At 45.5% G+C, this 15,115-nt stretch overlaps 1 protein-coding gene across 1 annotated transcript in view; it reads left to right on the forward strand.

The window, feature by feature from the left end:
* Window positions 1–295: 295 nt before the first annotated feature.
* TMEM229B (transmembrane protein 229B) overlaps window positions 296–15,115 on the forward strand; it is a 53,738-nt gene continuing 38,918 nt past the window's right edge. The window contains exon 1 of the mRNA XM_045288217.1: window positions 296–332. The gene's annotated coding sequence lies outside the window, so the exon portion shown is untranslated. The remainder of the gene's footprint in view (window positions 333–15,115) is intronic.

A 15,115-nucleotide genomic window follows, 5' to 3' on the forward strand; every position in this document is an offset into this window, starting at 1 on the left:
AGCATCTTTATAGATTTTAGACTCTAGTTTTATCCTTTAGCCCCTTAGTGTCTGGGTTTTCCTGGCTCATCCTCCTGGTCTGGCAATGGGGATTGGCAATGGGGATCTGGCAGTGGCTCTGGGATTTTCCAGGGACACCCTGCAAGGTAAAGTGAGCATTCAACCATCTTGTTCTGAGAAACTATTTGTGGCACCTGAAATCTCCGTCAAAACCAGCCATTGAGACGATTTCCATCTCTTCCATCCTTGTTTGTTCTAGTAACGAATTCCTCTTCTACCATTCTGAAGTACTTGTGGAAGCAGAAGCAAGCTTGAGTGGTGGCTTAGGGAAGGTGAGTGGACCCCTCTTTGAGCGTTGCGATAATGTAGTTTAGTGGATCATTGTGCTCATGGTCAGGAGACATGGGTTCTCAACTTAGCTCCGTGACGCTGGGTCAATGACATGAACGCCTTTGGTTGCCTTTAAATTAAGGATGTTGGGAGAGGTCATCTCAGCACGTCTCCCAGCAGTCATGCGGAACCATTCTGAGACCTGCTCCTCAGGTGGTCTAGAACTTTCAGAAGTCAGAACTGGGAGAGCAGCAGTGGCATTGGAGGAGAAAGATGGAGATTGGAGGTTAGGGGGGCCAAGTCAGGTGGGAGTCTCTCCTTGTGAAAGGACACTGAGGCAGACCGTGCCTCCTTTCATTGTTTGAAGGATATAACCAGGAGGCGGCATCTGTTCACCCTTGAGCTCACCACTCCCTAAACTGTTAGAAGAATTCCTTATATTTTGTCTTAGAAAGGAAACTTCTCTTTCCCCTTCCTCACCCGCTCATGGTCCCCGAAGGGAAGCACTCAGTTGAAGGCAGAGGGGAAGCTGGGCATTTGCTGACTGTTTCACACTCTGTATTGGGATGTGGCAGGCTTCAGGACGGAGGTCAGCCTGGAATCTCCCTTGTTCCCCCACACCTAGGGACTTTGGCTGGCGCATTCTGGATGACTCGCTGTGGGTGGGATTTGCCTCTCCCTGCTACCTTACGCCGCCCCGAAGAGCAAGACCAGACCATAGACTCCACCTAGGAAACAGGGCATCATGGTGCTTTTGTTCAGGCACTTGAACCATCTCGACTTTCCTTTGAACAAAATCCATTTGCCCACGGACCTTTGAATTCTCTTATCCATTTTATATTTTCATTATGTTCAAGATTGAGTAGCACATGACTTTCCCCACAGTCCACCAACACCCAAGTTGTTTTCTGGGTTGTTGTTGTTGGTTTTTTCCTGTTTTATCTCTCTCTCTCTTTTTTTAATTGCTGTTTATGGCCCAATACAAGTTATTATTATTATTTTTAATTATTTTATTGGGGGCTCATACAACTCTTATCACAAGCCATACATACATCAATTGTATAAACCACATTTGTACATTTGTTACCATCATCATTCTCAAAACATTTGCTCTCCATGTAAGCCCCTGGCATCAGCTCCTCATTTTTCCCCTTCCCTCCCTGCTCCCCCCACCCTCATGAATTTATAAATTATTATTTTGTCATATCTTACACTGTCCGACATCTCCCTTCACCCACTTTTCTGTTGTCTGTCCCCCAGGGAGGAGGTCACATGTAGATCCTTGTAATTGGTTCCCCCTTTCCAACCCACCCTCCCTCTACGCTCCTAGTATCGCCACTCACACCACTGGTCCTGAATTCCTGGATTCCCTGTATTTCCAGTTCCTATCTGTACCAGTGTACATCCTCTGGTCTAGCCAGACTTGCAAGGTAGAATTCGGATCATGATAGTGGGGGGAGGGGGCAGGAAGCATTTAGGAATTAGAGGAAAGTTGTATTTTTCATCATTGCTACATCACACCCTGACTGGCTTGTCTCCTCCCTGAGACCCCTCTATGATAGGATTTTTTTATTCTTTGATGCCTGATACCTGATCCTTCGGAACATTGTGATCGCATAGGCTGGTGTGCTTCTTCCATGTGGGCTTTGTTGCTTCTGAGCTAGATGGCCACTTGTTTACCTTCAAGCCTTTAAAACCCCAGATGCTATATCTTTTGATAGCCGGGCACCATCAGCTTTCTTCACCTCATTTTCTTATGCACCCATTTGTCTTCAGCGATTGTATCAGGGAGGTGAGCACACAATTATATGATTTTTTTGTTCTTTGATGCCTGATAACTAATCCCTTTGGCACCTCGTGGTGTGCTTCTTCCATGTGGGCTTTGTTGCTTCTCAGCTAGATGGCTGCTTGTTTAATACACGTTATTGTTAATGGTGACTGTCAGCCCGTGGGGGATATGAGAAATGGTTTTAAATGGCATAGGTCCAAGAATTTCACTCCAGTAGTTCTGTTTCTAGAGAAGGTGAAGAAGCATAACTCACTGGGATGAACTGGTAAGTCAACTTATTTTGGTTTCCCACCATCTCTCTACACTGAGACAGTGGGATCAGTTCTTCCTCTGCCCTGAGATGAAAACTCAGCCAGGTTCCACAGTTTTTCTGGTCGCTCTTAGGCAGCAGAAGGTCCAGTAAGCTGCATAGTGCTTAATGTGCCCAGTCCTTTCTCACTGGACTGGGAGGCACAGGGAAGGGCTCAGCCAGTGTGGCTATTTGGTTTCCAGCTTTCCGAGAGGTGGTGGTAGTTAATGCTCCTTGTCTCTCCTCTGAGCATGTTCCTGGGCTTCTCAGAGACCTTTTCTCACATTATTGGGATCTCTCACTTCCAAGTTATCTTGAAAAGAGCAAATTATTCTCCATTTTAGGTCAGTGCTTGGAACTTCTTTCTCTGTGGGAGACCAGCCTCCCCACAATTGAATGGGTCCAACAGGTGGTTGTGTAATTGAGGGGTAAGTTAAAGAGACATCAGACAAGATAAAGCAGGCAAGTGCTCACCTTCACAGTCATGACTTCATGAGCCAGGTCTGGCAGGGCAAAGCGTAATGTAATCTCAGGAGTTTATATAATCCCGGGCATTCAGGACACGGTGAGCCCATACATAACAGGAAGCGGTTGTACAACAGGCAGACATGAAACACGAGGGGGACGAGCTGGGGTGTACACGCAATAGGAAGGAGTGGCACTAGGACCATAACATGTGACAGGAAGGCACAAATGTAACAAGGTGACCTGGGCTCTACAATCAAGTTGGCAGCCTAACCTTGGTCGTCCCTGAGTTGGCATGACCTTACATGTCTTTGAGCTCTCCTTCAGGGGAACAATCCATTATCCTTATCAGAAGGGAATGGGCCCTACTTAGGGTGGGACAGATAAAAGGGTTTGATTGCTTTAGATGGTGCTGCCAACCTTCAGGCAGATAACCTTCAAGCAGTTGACCTCCAAGTAGATAGTCAGTGACCATGTGTTTGCAAACAGCACCTTAGATTTGGCATTATTGTGGGGGGGGACACTGTGGGGAATAACTTTTACTTAGGAGAATGTGAGTGGGACACATCTCCAACCCACAAACGTGAAGGTGTTCTCCATGGGTGTCTTGGCCTCCCAGACTCCTTAACATATGAATGTTGAGAGTTTGTCCTCCTACACTCTCTTCCAGTTCTGTTTCCCACATTCCACAACTCCTAAAATCCAGCGAATCACTTTTAGCCTCTTCCAGCTGTCTTTTAGTCTGTCCAGGTGGCCTTCTTGAACAAGACCTGACGCCAACCCTCTCTTGCATGTGGCCCACATTAACCCAAGAAAACAACTACACATCTTTGGGCCCATCAGATCCCAGGAATAATGCAGGCTGATCCCCAACCCTCTCTTGCATGTGGCCCACGTTAACCCAGTTTCCTGAGTGGTCCTGCTGAAGCCTTGCTCACCAGCTTGAGATGAGGGCAAGGACCCAGGAGGGCAAGATCATCGCACAGCAGAAACTTTCCCAGAATTCCACCCCAAAGAGTCTTCCGTTACCTGTGCCCATTCTGACCCATTGACACCCTCAGTGTGAGGGACGGGTTCTTCCCTCTTATGGGACATAGCATCCACTTGGGACACATGTATGTTTTGACACCTTTGTTACGACTTGTTTGACTTAACAGTTTATTATATGTGTATCATCGAAACATAACTCTCTCAATAGACCCCTGATTTTATGACTGTTCCTGCTTAGGGACTCCTGTGTGGTTTGGTGACAGGCAAGGTGTGCATCAGGGTTGTCTCCTCTCACCACACTTACTCAGTCTGTGTGCTGAGCACATCATCAGAGAAGCTAGGTTATATGATGAGGAGTGCGGCATCAGACTTGAAGGAAGGCTTATTACAAACGCTGATAGGCAGATGACACAATCTTGCTTGCTGAACATGAGGAGGACTTGAAGCACTACCGCCCTCGGTATGGAGTACAACTCAATGTAAAGAAAACAGAAATCCTTACCACTGGATCAATAGGTGCATCATGATAAATGGAGAAAAGATTGAAATCGTCAAGGATTTCATATGGCTTGGATCTACAATCAATGATTATGGAAGCAGCAATCAGCAACACAGCAATGAGTAGAAATGACATATTGCATAAGACCTCTTTACAGTGTTGAGCAAAGCCGTGGTGTTTCCATTCGTCTGGTCTACTTTGTGGACGTTGAACAGCGAGTAAGGAAACGTGAAGAAGAATGGGTGCACTTGAATTATGGTGCCCAAACCAAACTCATGCCATTGAGTTGATGCCAATTCATCCTGACCCTGTAGGACAGGGTAGAACAGCCCCTGTGATTTTCGAGACTGTCACTCATTTTGGGAGTAGAATCCCTGTTTTTTACTGTGGAGTGGCTGGTGGTTTCTCACTGTTGACCTTTCAGACCGCAGCCCAACACATAACCACTGTGCCACCAGGGCTCCTGCATGATGGTGCTAGCAACGATGATGGAAAATATCATGGACTGCCAGAAGAACAAACAAATCTGTCCTGGAAGAAGTACAGCCAGAATGCTCCTTAAAATCGAGGATGGTTAAAAAAAAATAAAATCAAGGATGGTGTGACGCCGTCTCGCATACTTAGGACATGTTGTCAGGAGAGACCAGTCCCTGGAGGAGGACATCGTGCTTGATAAAGTAGAAGGGCAGTAGAAAAGAGGAAGACCCACAACCAGATGGACTGACCCAGTGGCTGTAGCAGTAGGCTGCAACAGTTGTGAGCCTGGGGCAGGGCTGCCGGGATTGGAACCAGTTCCACAGCCTCTAGTAATAACTGCTTCGGGTAAGGTTACAGTACCTACTTAAACTTCAAAATGGACTTCCATAAAGCGAGTAACAACAACTAACATAGTGAGTGCTCATACTGTCAGAAACTATTTTCAGTGTGGCAAACACACTCTCTCACTTAATCTTCACCGGGTCTCAGGAGGGAGGCATTATTTCAATTTCACATCTGAGTAAACTGAGGTCATGAGAGGTTGAGTACAGGGCGCAGTCTAGTCTGACGAAACACACTATTTCTCTGGTTCCACGAGGCTTCCTCACCCCCCACTATCACGACTCCAGTCCTGCCTTGCACTGCGGGCTAGACCGGAGCATGTGCACAGGTACAGATAAGAGCTAAGAGCTCATGACCCAGGGAATCTAGGAACAGGGTTCCAGAAACAGGAAGTAGCAATACCAGGAGGGTAGGGGGAAGGTGAGGAGAGGAGGGGAGTCAGAGGGAACGGCTCTCAATGATTGACACATAGCCCCCACCCCCCAGTGGGATGAACCACAGAAAACCATGGGGGAACCGAGACTGCAGTCAGTGTAAGATATGAAAATAATAATAATTTATCAAGGGGTCATGAGGGTGGTGGGGGGAAACAAGGACAAAAAAAGAGGAGCTGATACCAAGGGCTCAATAGAAAGTAAATGTTTAGAAAATAATGATGGCAACATATGTACAGATATGCTTGATACAATTGATGTATGGATTGTAAGAGCTGTAAGAGCCCCCAATAAAATGACCTTTTAATTTAAAAAAATATAGAGAGAGGTTGAGTAACTTGCCCAAGGTTACATCATTGGCATCAGAGCTGAGATCAGAATGGAGGGAATCCGGCCCCAGAGTGTGCACTTCAAGCCACTACACTCTGTTGCATTCTCCCAGGGTGGTGGGCACCCAAGGGACAGGGCTCAGGAAGGGGGGGCAGGTCACTGAAGACTGGGAAATGCTTAGGAGGAAATTGTAGAGTCTTCCTTCCCTTTGGCGTTCAAGCTCTTCACCCATGGCTTTTCCAAATTTATCTCCCTTCTTCCCTTCCTTTTCTTTGGTCTTAAAAAAAAATAGCACAAAACAGCTCAAGAGCGTTTCTGCTGAGTGAGAACCGTGACCTCCCAAATGCAGGTCTCCAGGCCTTCCGAGTTTCAGAATGGTTAGTACGCCAGCTCTTCACCATTGAGATCACCCGGGGCTCCTCCATCCTTCTGTTGTTAGTGAGCATCAAGTGGATGCCAGCTCACAGTGACCCGGTGTGTTCACACAAGAACTGCTCCACAGGGTTTTTTCCAAGGCCTTTCAAGGCCTTTCAGAAGTGGTTCACCAAACCGTCCTCAGTGGTGCCAGTGGGTTTGAACTACCAACCTTTCAGCTAGTCATTCATACCACCCAGGGACTCCTCCATGTTTTGTACCTAACCCACAAGCCACCCACCCTGCGGTGCACTTGCCTACCCCATGCTTCAGGGGCTTATCCACCTGCCTTGCTGCCTTCCAAACCCCAGTCTTACAGCCAGGGCCCATCTTTTCTGCCAAGGTGTCTTTGATCAATACTATTGTGTTGTCTTTACTAGCATTTTCTCCTTTTATATCCAGGTTACAAAGAGCTCACAGACAACATTCACAATTAAAGAGTTGATTAAGGAAGTTACTGAGTTATAATGCAAGGGAGAAATGCTCAGGATGCAGGTGTTCATCAGGAGGTGGTACAGAGTTCTTCCCAGGGCTGCTAATAAATGCCCAAAGGGCATGCCTGTCTGCTGTAAGCCTCAACCTTGGCCTTCAGCTCAAGCTCCTTGGGTCAGCAAACCCAGATCCGTGAATTAAGTGCCCAGAGGCACCCCACTCCACAAGCCTTCCTCCTTCCCCAAAGCACTCAGCTTTACTTGCGCTCTGGGCTGGGAAGCCTGCGCTCTGTTTCATGCTCTGGCTCCTGGTTCTGATGCTGCTCCTCTGTCGTCACAGCTGCCTTCTGGACCTAGGGAGTTCACTGTGCAGGAATCTCGGGGTCCAGAGGATAAGCTCCACTCCTGGCTCTTACTGGTAGTGAGACCCTCTCTTCTGCTTCCCAGAGGGCTCATTTTCTAGCAGCAGGATGGCATTCCAGCGGATCCTGCTCACAGTCGCTCACAGGTGAATCCTTCAGTATCTTTCCTCCCTCTCCTCCCAGACCCATGCAGGGGGGAAGGTCATCTGGTGGGAGTTAGAGGCTTAGGCTAGCAGAGCCACATCAAATAATTCATTGCAACTGCCTCTGCTGGGATGTTTTAGCTCCGCCTGCAATTTCACCATTTTAAGTTGGCAATCGGCAGTTAGCCAACAGATTCTGATCTGTGTTGCTGATTTACGTAAGCCCCTTAACTTCTCTAAACCTTGGTTTTATCATCTCTACAATGTCAGGGTGGGTATGTACCAGTCCCTTCATGTCCCGATATCTACATATGTTTAAATATTTTATCTTATTTTTGTTGTTGTTCAGAATATACACAGCAGAAGAACATATTCCAGTTCAATCATGTCCACATTGTCCAGTAATCTGTGGTCTTGTGTTTACCTTATTGTCTCCTCCGGAGGGCTGGAACTTTGGCTTGTATATCTTAGTCTATGCTGTGACTTTGTTCAAAGTTATACACACAGAAACATTTAATAATATTGGACTTTATCAACTTCCAGAAATCACGTTCTCTGTGATCACCAGTGAGAACTTTTGTTGTTATTTTAATAAATTATTTTATTGGGGGTTCTTAGAGCTCTTATAACAATCCATACATCAGTTGTATCAAGCACATTTGTATATATTTTGCCGTCATCATTTTCAATACATTTTCTTCTACTTAAGCCCTTGGTACCAGCTCTTCTTTTTTCTCTCTTTCCCCCACCGTCCCACTCGTGACCCCTTGATAAATTATAAATTATTATTTAAATATCTTACACTGTCCACTCTCTCCCTTCACCCATGTTTCTGTTGTTCATCCCCCTGGGGTGGGGTTAAATGTCAATCCTTGTGATTGGTCCCCCTTCTCCCCCCACTTTCCTCTTACCCTTATGGTTTGGCCACTCCCATAACTGTCGAGGGGTTTATCTGACCTAGACTTCGGGTGTCCAGAGCTCTTATCTGTATCAGTGTACATGCTTCCGTCTAGCCGGATTTGTAAGGTAGAACTGGGGTCATGACCGTGAGGTAGGTGGAGGAAACATTAAAGAACTAAAAGATTATTGAACTTGATTATTATTCTCTTTTTAGCATCAGTTTATAACAAGAGTTTGTATGCCCAGTCTGCGTCCTCTTTCCTTTCAGCAAATCTGATGTAATCATGGAGTCCTTGGGTAGTACAAATGGGTTACACGGTTGCTCCATTGATAACCGAAAGGTGGTAGGTTTGAGCCCACCCAGGGCTGCCTCTGGGGAAGCCCTGGTGATCGACAACAGTAAAAGCAGACACTGTAAAGCTCGTGAAGCACAGTCCCACACTGACACACTCGGGGTCACCTCAAAGACAACTCCTCAAAAAAAAGTTTTTAAATGTAATAATACTAATGTTGACGGTCCTTCATCTGACATTTCAAAATTCAAGACATGGTAACCACCAAACGTTTGTCTTTAGTTCGTGTGCTTGAACAACACCCTAACCAGAGTTAGTCCGGTAGATGAGAGAAACAAGGGTGAGTGTACATTAAGAAAGCATCCCAACCCAGTCCAGCCCAAGCCCATAAGTCCGATATTAGCCCCTATGCCCGTTACCAATCTATAAAGTCCTCTTCACACTCATGAAGCACATGCAATGACGCCAAATGCAGGATGATCAGAGGCCAGGGGTAGAAAGTCTTTGTATCCAGCGGCATTGTAAGCATCTTGGCGCTGGCAGGCTTCTCCAGCTTCAGAGATCTGGTTGCATCAGGGTAGGTCCATGTGGCTTCTCTTCAGGGATGTCTCCCAGGGAGTCAGCCTTCTCAGTAGAGAGTCTCCGAGGAAGTGAATAGAGTGAGAAAGTGTCTCTTGCCTCCAAGGAGGGAATACCAGAGTTTTCCCAGAATCCGGCTGTGACCGGATTGACAGACTAGACTCCACCCCTTCACTCTAAATTCTCTCAAGTCCCAAATTGACACCAAATGATGTAACTACCATACAACCTGAGTGACATGAGACCATTGACAATTTCTGTCTGTTATCAAGTGCCAACAAGCCATCCAGTTGATTCTAATACATAGTGACCCTCGAGGACAGAGCAAAACAGGCCCGTAGGGTCTGCTAGGCTGAAATCTTTAAGGGAACAGATGATCAGGTCTTTTCTATCAAGGAGCGGATGGTGGATTCAAACTACTGACCTTATGGTTAGCATGTAGCAGATCTGCCACTAGGACTTCTTATCTCTGCCACCGGGTGTGAAGATTCATAGATTTAGCTTAATGTGCTGTGGGACGTTGCCCTATAATGAGATTTTAGGTAGTTTAAGGTAGAAGGTGTGCACTTTAAGGTAACATTAAAAAAACTCTGAGTGCCAAGGGTTTCAGATAAGAGATAGTAGTTCCTTATGCTGTTTCTCCACAAAGGTGCTATTGACACTGTGGGAGGGGCAGGACTTGGCTCTGGGAGACTATGTGAATTATCACAGGAGCTTTCTGCCCCTCTGGCTGCTGCCTACTAACTGTCATGTGAGAACCCCACTTCCCTTCTCCTGTTTCCAAAAGCCCCTTGGGGCTAGAGGGAAGGAGAAGTCATCATTCTTTTGAAGTGAGAGAGAACCTGATCTTGGTTTTTGGTGACCTATATAAAGGGCAGATGAACAGTGGCTTTCTGGAAATTTTGCCCACCCATCTTCTCAATGTAGGAACTCGCCTGACCCCAGAGCCTTGGTCTAGACCCTAGAGAGAAGTGGATACATGCAAAATGTTAAGAGGCACCCAAACACTCCTTACTCAAGATACATAATCTTTTTGTTTGTTTGTTTGTTTGTTTTGATACATAATCTTTCCATGTGATATTGTTTGAGAGGTCAAAATTGATGCAGGAGCAAGTGTGGGGCTCAGGCACATCTTAAATAAAGACCAAATGGATCTGGACTGCAGGACCCCGCCTCACTGGCCTGACTGTCATCCAATAGTTTGCCGGTTTGATATTTTCAATTACTGCCTCACCATACCATCAATTTGAATTTTGTGGGGAGGGTGAATGCTTCCTTCCCACCCTAGTCTCAGTCCTATGGGTGAACCCCTCAAGACTCCCAAACGAAGGAGGGGTCTTCTCTTCTTGGGGATGAATTGGTTGAGGGAGGGAGTTACTTCCTGGGTGCTAGTTGACTGGGGGCCTGTTGGCCCTTGCGTAGGGTTGACTGTGCAGCTACACCTACTGTCATTAAGTCCATTCAAGTCATCACAAACCCTAAAGGACAGAGGGGAGCTGCTCCACCGGGCTTCTGAGACGATGCATCGTTATGCGGGTAGACTGTCTCATCTTTCTCCCTTGGAGTGGCTGGTGGAGTTTTTGAACCACCAACCTTGTGTGGTTGGTAGCCTAACCTTTCACCCCGGCCAGTGTGGGCTCCTCAGATCTGTAGAGAGGCCTGGAAAGTAGTCTCCGAAGGCACTTCTTGTATTTCTGGAGTCCCAGTGAGCCCCTTGGGAAGAAAGGCAGATACTTATTTGTGAGTTAATTTGCTCATTAATTCCTACTGACCTTCAAGCTATACATTCAACAATGTAAGTGTATTTAGGGAGCTCTGGTAGCACAGTGGTTAAAGACGCTCTTGTGAACCACAAGGCTGGCAGTTGGAACCCAGCAGCCACTGGAGATCCATGTCTGCAGTTAGCTCCTGTAAAAATTCAGAGCCTTGGAAACCCAATGGGGGAAGTTCTACTCTGTCCTTTAGAGTCACTGTGAGTCCGAATCAACTCGATGGCAATGAGTTTGTTTTCAAAAAATTTAGATATATATGATACATTCTAATGAACTTTTTCTATGAAACATTAAAATATAAAACACCGACGCATCAAAACATAATGATGTTGTGAATTGCCGTGGAGTTGATTGCAACTCCGAGGGACCTCAGGCATGCAAAGTAGCACTGTGCCATCCAGTCTCCAAGGCTGTGACTTTCTGGAACAGGTGGCCAGGCCTGTGCCCTAAAGGTGGTTCTGGGTGGGTTTGAACTGACAGCTTTTCAGTTAGTAGTCCAGCGGCCCAACCGTTTGTACTGCTTTACTATTAAAGTATTTACATATTTAAATACTGAAAAACGTACAAAATCTCATGGAAAGTATAAAAAACATAAAAATGTACAGCGATGAAATCTATAATTGTGTGTGTTCAGTTTTGATGAGGAAACGGAGAGGAAAGGTGCCTCAAAGCTGTAAGCGTTGGTGGAAGAGCCAGGCTGAGAATCACAAGCCCTGTATATTTTCATCCAGATCTCCATCTCCCAGTCTCCAGCTGTCTTCACATAATGAAACACACATGAACTCTCTCCTCTTATTTTTTTATAAATTCTTTTATTTTGATTTTGCTGTTGAAAATACAGAAGGAGCCTTGGTAGCATAGAAGTTACGAATTGGGCTTTAGCCCATTACAACCAGCTGCTCCTTGTGAGAAAGCTGTAGCTTTCTCTCTCTCTCTGTATGTGTGTGTACACACACACACACACACACACACACACATAAAACAAGGAAGCAGATGGACTTTGGGCCTCTACTTAAACCTTACCTTAGTACAAGAAGAGTTTGTTCTAATAATGTGCTGATATAGGATACTCACTTTCCCAACACAATTGCTGAAGACAAAATGGATGCATAAGCAAATGTGGTGAAGAAAGCTGATGGTGCCCAGCTGTTACAAGATATAGCATCTGGGGTCTTAAAGGCTTAAGGTTAAATGGCTGGCCATCTAGCAGAGAAGCAGCAAAGCCCACATGGAAGAAGCACACCAGCCTGTGTGATCATGAGGTGTCGACAGGAATAGGTATCAGATGTTCAAAAACAAGCAATCAAATCGATGTGAAGGATTGTAGACAAAGTGGAGATCCAAGGCCCACCTGTAAGACAGTTGGACAGTCCCTCACAGAAGGGCCACACGGAAGGGATGATATATCCAGGGTGCCGTATAGCACTGATGAAACACATAAGTATCCTTTAGTTCTTTAAAATTTCTTCTTACTATTATGGTCTTAGCTTTACCTCATTAATCTTGCTAGACGTGTGTATGTTCATTTGTATAATTATGATCATTCAATGCATGAAATCCAGGACAGAGAAACCCTTCAGAAACAGTAATAGGAGTAATGATTCCTTGAGGGTATGAGAAGAGGGGGGGTAGGAGAAGAGGAGGAAGGGGACTGATAGCAATGATAACTGTATAACCCCACTTGAGGGGAACAAATAACAGAATCGCAGGTGAACAGATACATTGGGTGGTGTAAGATACGGAAAAAATATATATAATAAGGGTTCCTGGGGGGTAGGTTGGGGGAGGGAGGGGATAAAGGGGAGCTGATAGCAAAGAGTTCAAGAATAAAGAAAATGTTTTGAAACTAATAGTGGCAGCAATTGTACAATTATGCTTGATGTAATTAGAGCTCCCAATAAAATGATTTAAAAAAAAAAAAAGGAGTTACCATTCTGCCCTGCCCTGTAGAGTCACTCTGAGTCAGCATGGACTGGAGGAAGTAACTCTGTTGTGGTCGAGAATACACACTGCAGACTACACCAGCAGTTAGTTCAACAGCTCCCCATGTCCAGTCCAGAGATCTGGATCGCAGTCCCCAGGGTACATCCATTCTCACCCTCCTGTTCCAAGTTGTGCTCTCTCCCTTTGTGAACATAAGCTCGCTCCTCCTCCAGTTTCCTGTCTCATCTTTCAAGTGGCTGTCGCTAATTTGATCCCATCTAGAGAGGTCTTAAAAGCGTATGGAACACAGAGGCAGGCATTCTTTATCATTAAGCGAAACTATTGTTTGGTTTTAAGAAAAATTCAAGGAAAAGTTTTGGATGGTTTCAGAGCAATTTCAAGGGTTTATCTAGCCTCCTTGTTTCCCAGAAAGTCTGGATTCCAAGAGCATTCCAAATACTACCTGTCCTCTCTCCTATGGGTCAGTATTCTTCGATAGAATCTTTGAGAACAATGTTCAGTTATGGTTATTTTTCTCCTTTATTTTTCTTGGAAGCTCAGTTATTTTAAAGATCATTTTACTGGGGGCTCTTACAGCTCTTATAACAATCCATACATCAATTGTATCAAACATATTGATACATATGTTGCCATCATTATTTTCTAAACGAACCCTTGGTATCATCTCCTCTTTTTTTCCCCCTTCCTCCCCACCTCCCACCCTCGTGACCCCTTGATAAATTATAAATTGTCATTATTTTCATATCTTACACCGACCGTTGCCCCCCACCCATTTTCTGTTGTTCGTCCCCTTGGGGGTGGGTGGTGGTTATGTGTCCATCATTGCAATCAGTTTCTCTTCCTCCTCTCTTCTGCTCACCTTCTCCCTAACCTCCTGGTATTCCTACTCCCATTTCTGTTCCAGAAGGGTTTATCTGACCTGGATTCCATGTGTTGTGAGCTCTTATCTGTATCAGTGTACATGCTCCTGTCTAACTTGCAGTGAATGGCAGGACTGGGGTCATGATAATGGGGTTGGGGGGGTGGAGGGAGGAAGCCTCAAGGAACCAGAGGAATAGTGTGTTTCATTATTGCTATACTGGGCCCTGGTTGACTCATCCCTTCCTTGTGACCTTTCTGTGAGGGGCTGTCCCCTTGTCTACCCATGGGTTTTGAGTCTCTGCTCTGATATCCCTCGTTCTCAACAATATGTTTTTGTTTGTTTGCTTTGGATCTTCTGATGCCTGTTACCCTATCCTGTTGACATCTCATGATCACACAGGCTTGTGTGCTTCTTCCATGTGGGCTCATTGCTCTCTGCTAAATGGCTGCCTGTTTAACTTCAAGCCTTTAAGACCCCAGACGCTATATTTTTGATAGCCAGGCACCATCAGCTTTCTTCACCACATTTGCTTGTGCACCCATTTTGTCTTCAGCGATTGTGCTGGGAGGGTGAGCATCATAGAATGCCAGGTTGTTGGAACAAAGTGTTCTTGCATTGAGGCAGGGCATGAGCAGAGGCCCAAAGTCTGTCCACTTCCTCAGTGTATTGACATATAAAAAAAGTACATTTGCCAATACCTCTAAGTTTTCTCCTTGTGATTGAAGGCAACGTTGCCTTTTTTTTTTGAAAACTAGCCCCTGTCCCTTTGGCAGTGATAGACATGTTGGTGGGAATTTTGGTCATCTTACCCCCACCATTAAATAACCAGCCCATTTCAGAGTCAGAACCGTGAATATTTCTGGCTCTATCGTTTTAGCTTATTGTAGGCCCTCTGGGATAATTTTTGTATCCCTGTTCTTGTCCATTGTTCCTCACGATGTAGCATTTTCCATAAATATCTTTAAGCATCCTCTTACATCCTGTGTACTCCTCTTCCCATCCACTAAGGAAGATACTCCCTAGACCAAGCCTGGTACCTGTGTTTTGGACTTTCTTTAAACACATCTTTGTCTGCAGGCATTGAACCATTGGTCATTTTTCTGGCCCCTGAGATGACAGTGGTCTTTCACGTTTTGTCCTTATGCTGGAAATGCTGAGATACAGTGTCATTTGAATTAATCAGGGAAATGTGAGTTCCCAGAGGTGCTCACTTGTATCGTTTTCCTAAACCTTGATAGGCTGACCCCTTACTCTCCTCGCCGTACCATCACCCAAAAGCTTCGTGTCGTGCCAGTAAAAGGCTGGAATTAATCCAGTGAGATGGATTGTTTGAAGTCCCCCCGATTCTGCTTACTCCCTCATCCCTCCCTGCGTCATGTAAACATTCCCTTGTTTGGTAAGAGGCATGGTTTGCAATGGTGTTTCATCACCATTTCCCCCTCCCCTTTAATGAGCAAATGCTTGTAATGC

The sequence above is a fragment of the Echinops telfairi genome, unplaced genomic scaffold, assembly GCF_000313985.2.
Source record: "Echinops telfairi isolate 266 unplaced genomic scaffold, ASM31398v2 ScPeMD7_18;HRSCAF=68, whole genome shotgun sequence".
NCBI classification, from domain to species: Eukaryota; Metazoa; Chordata; class Mammalia; order Afrosoricida; family Tenrecidae; genus Echinops; species Echinops telfairi.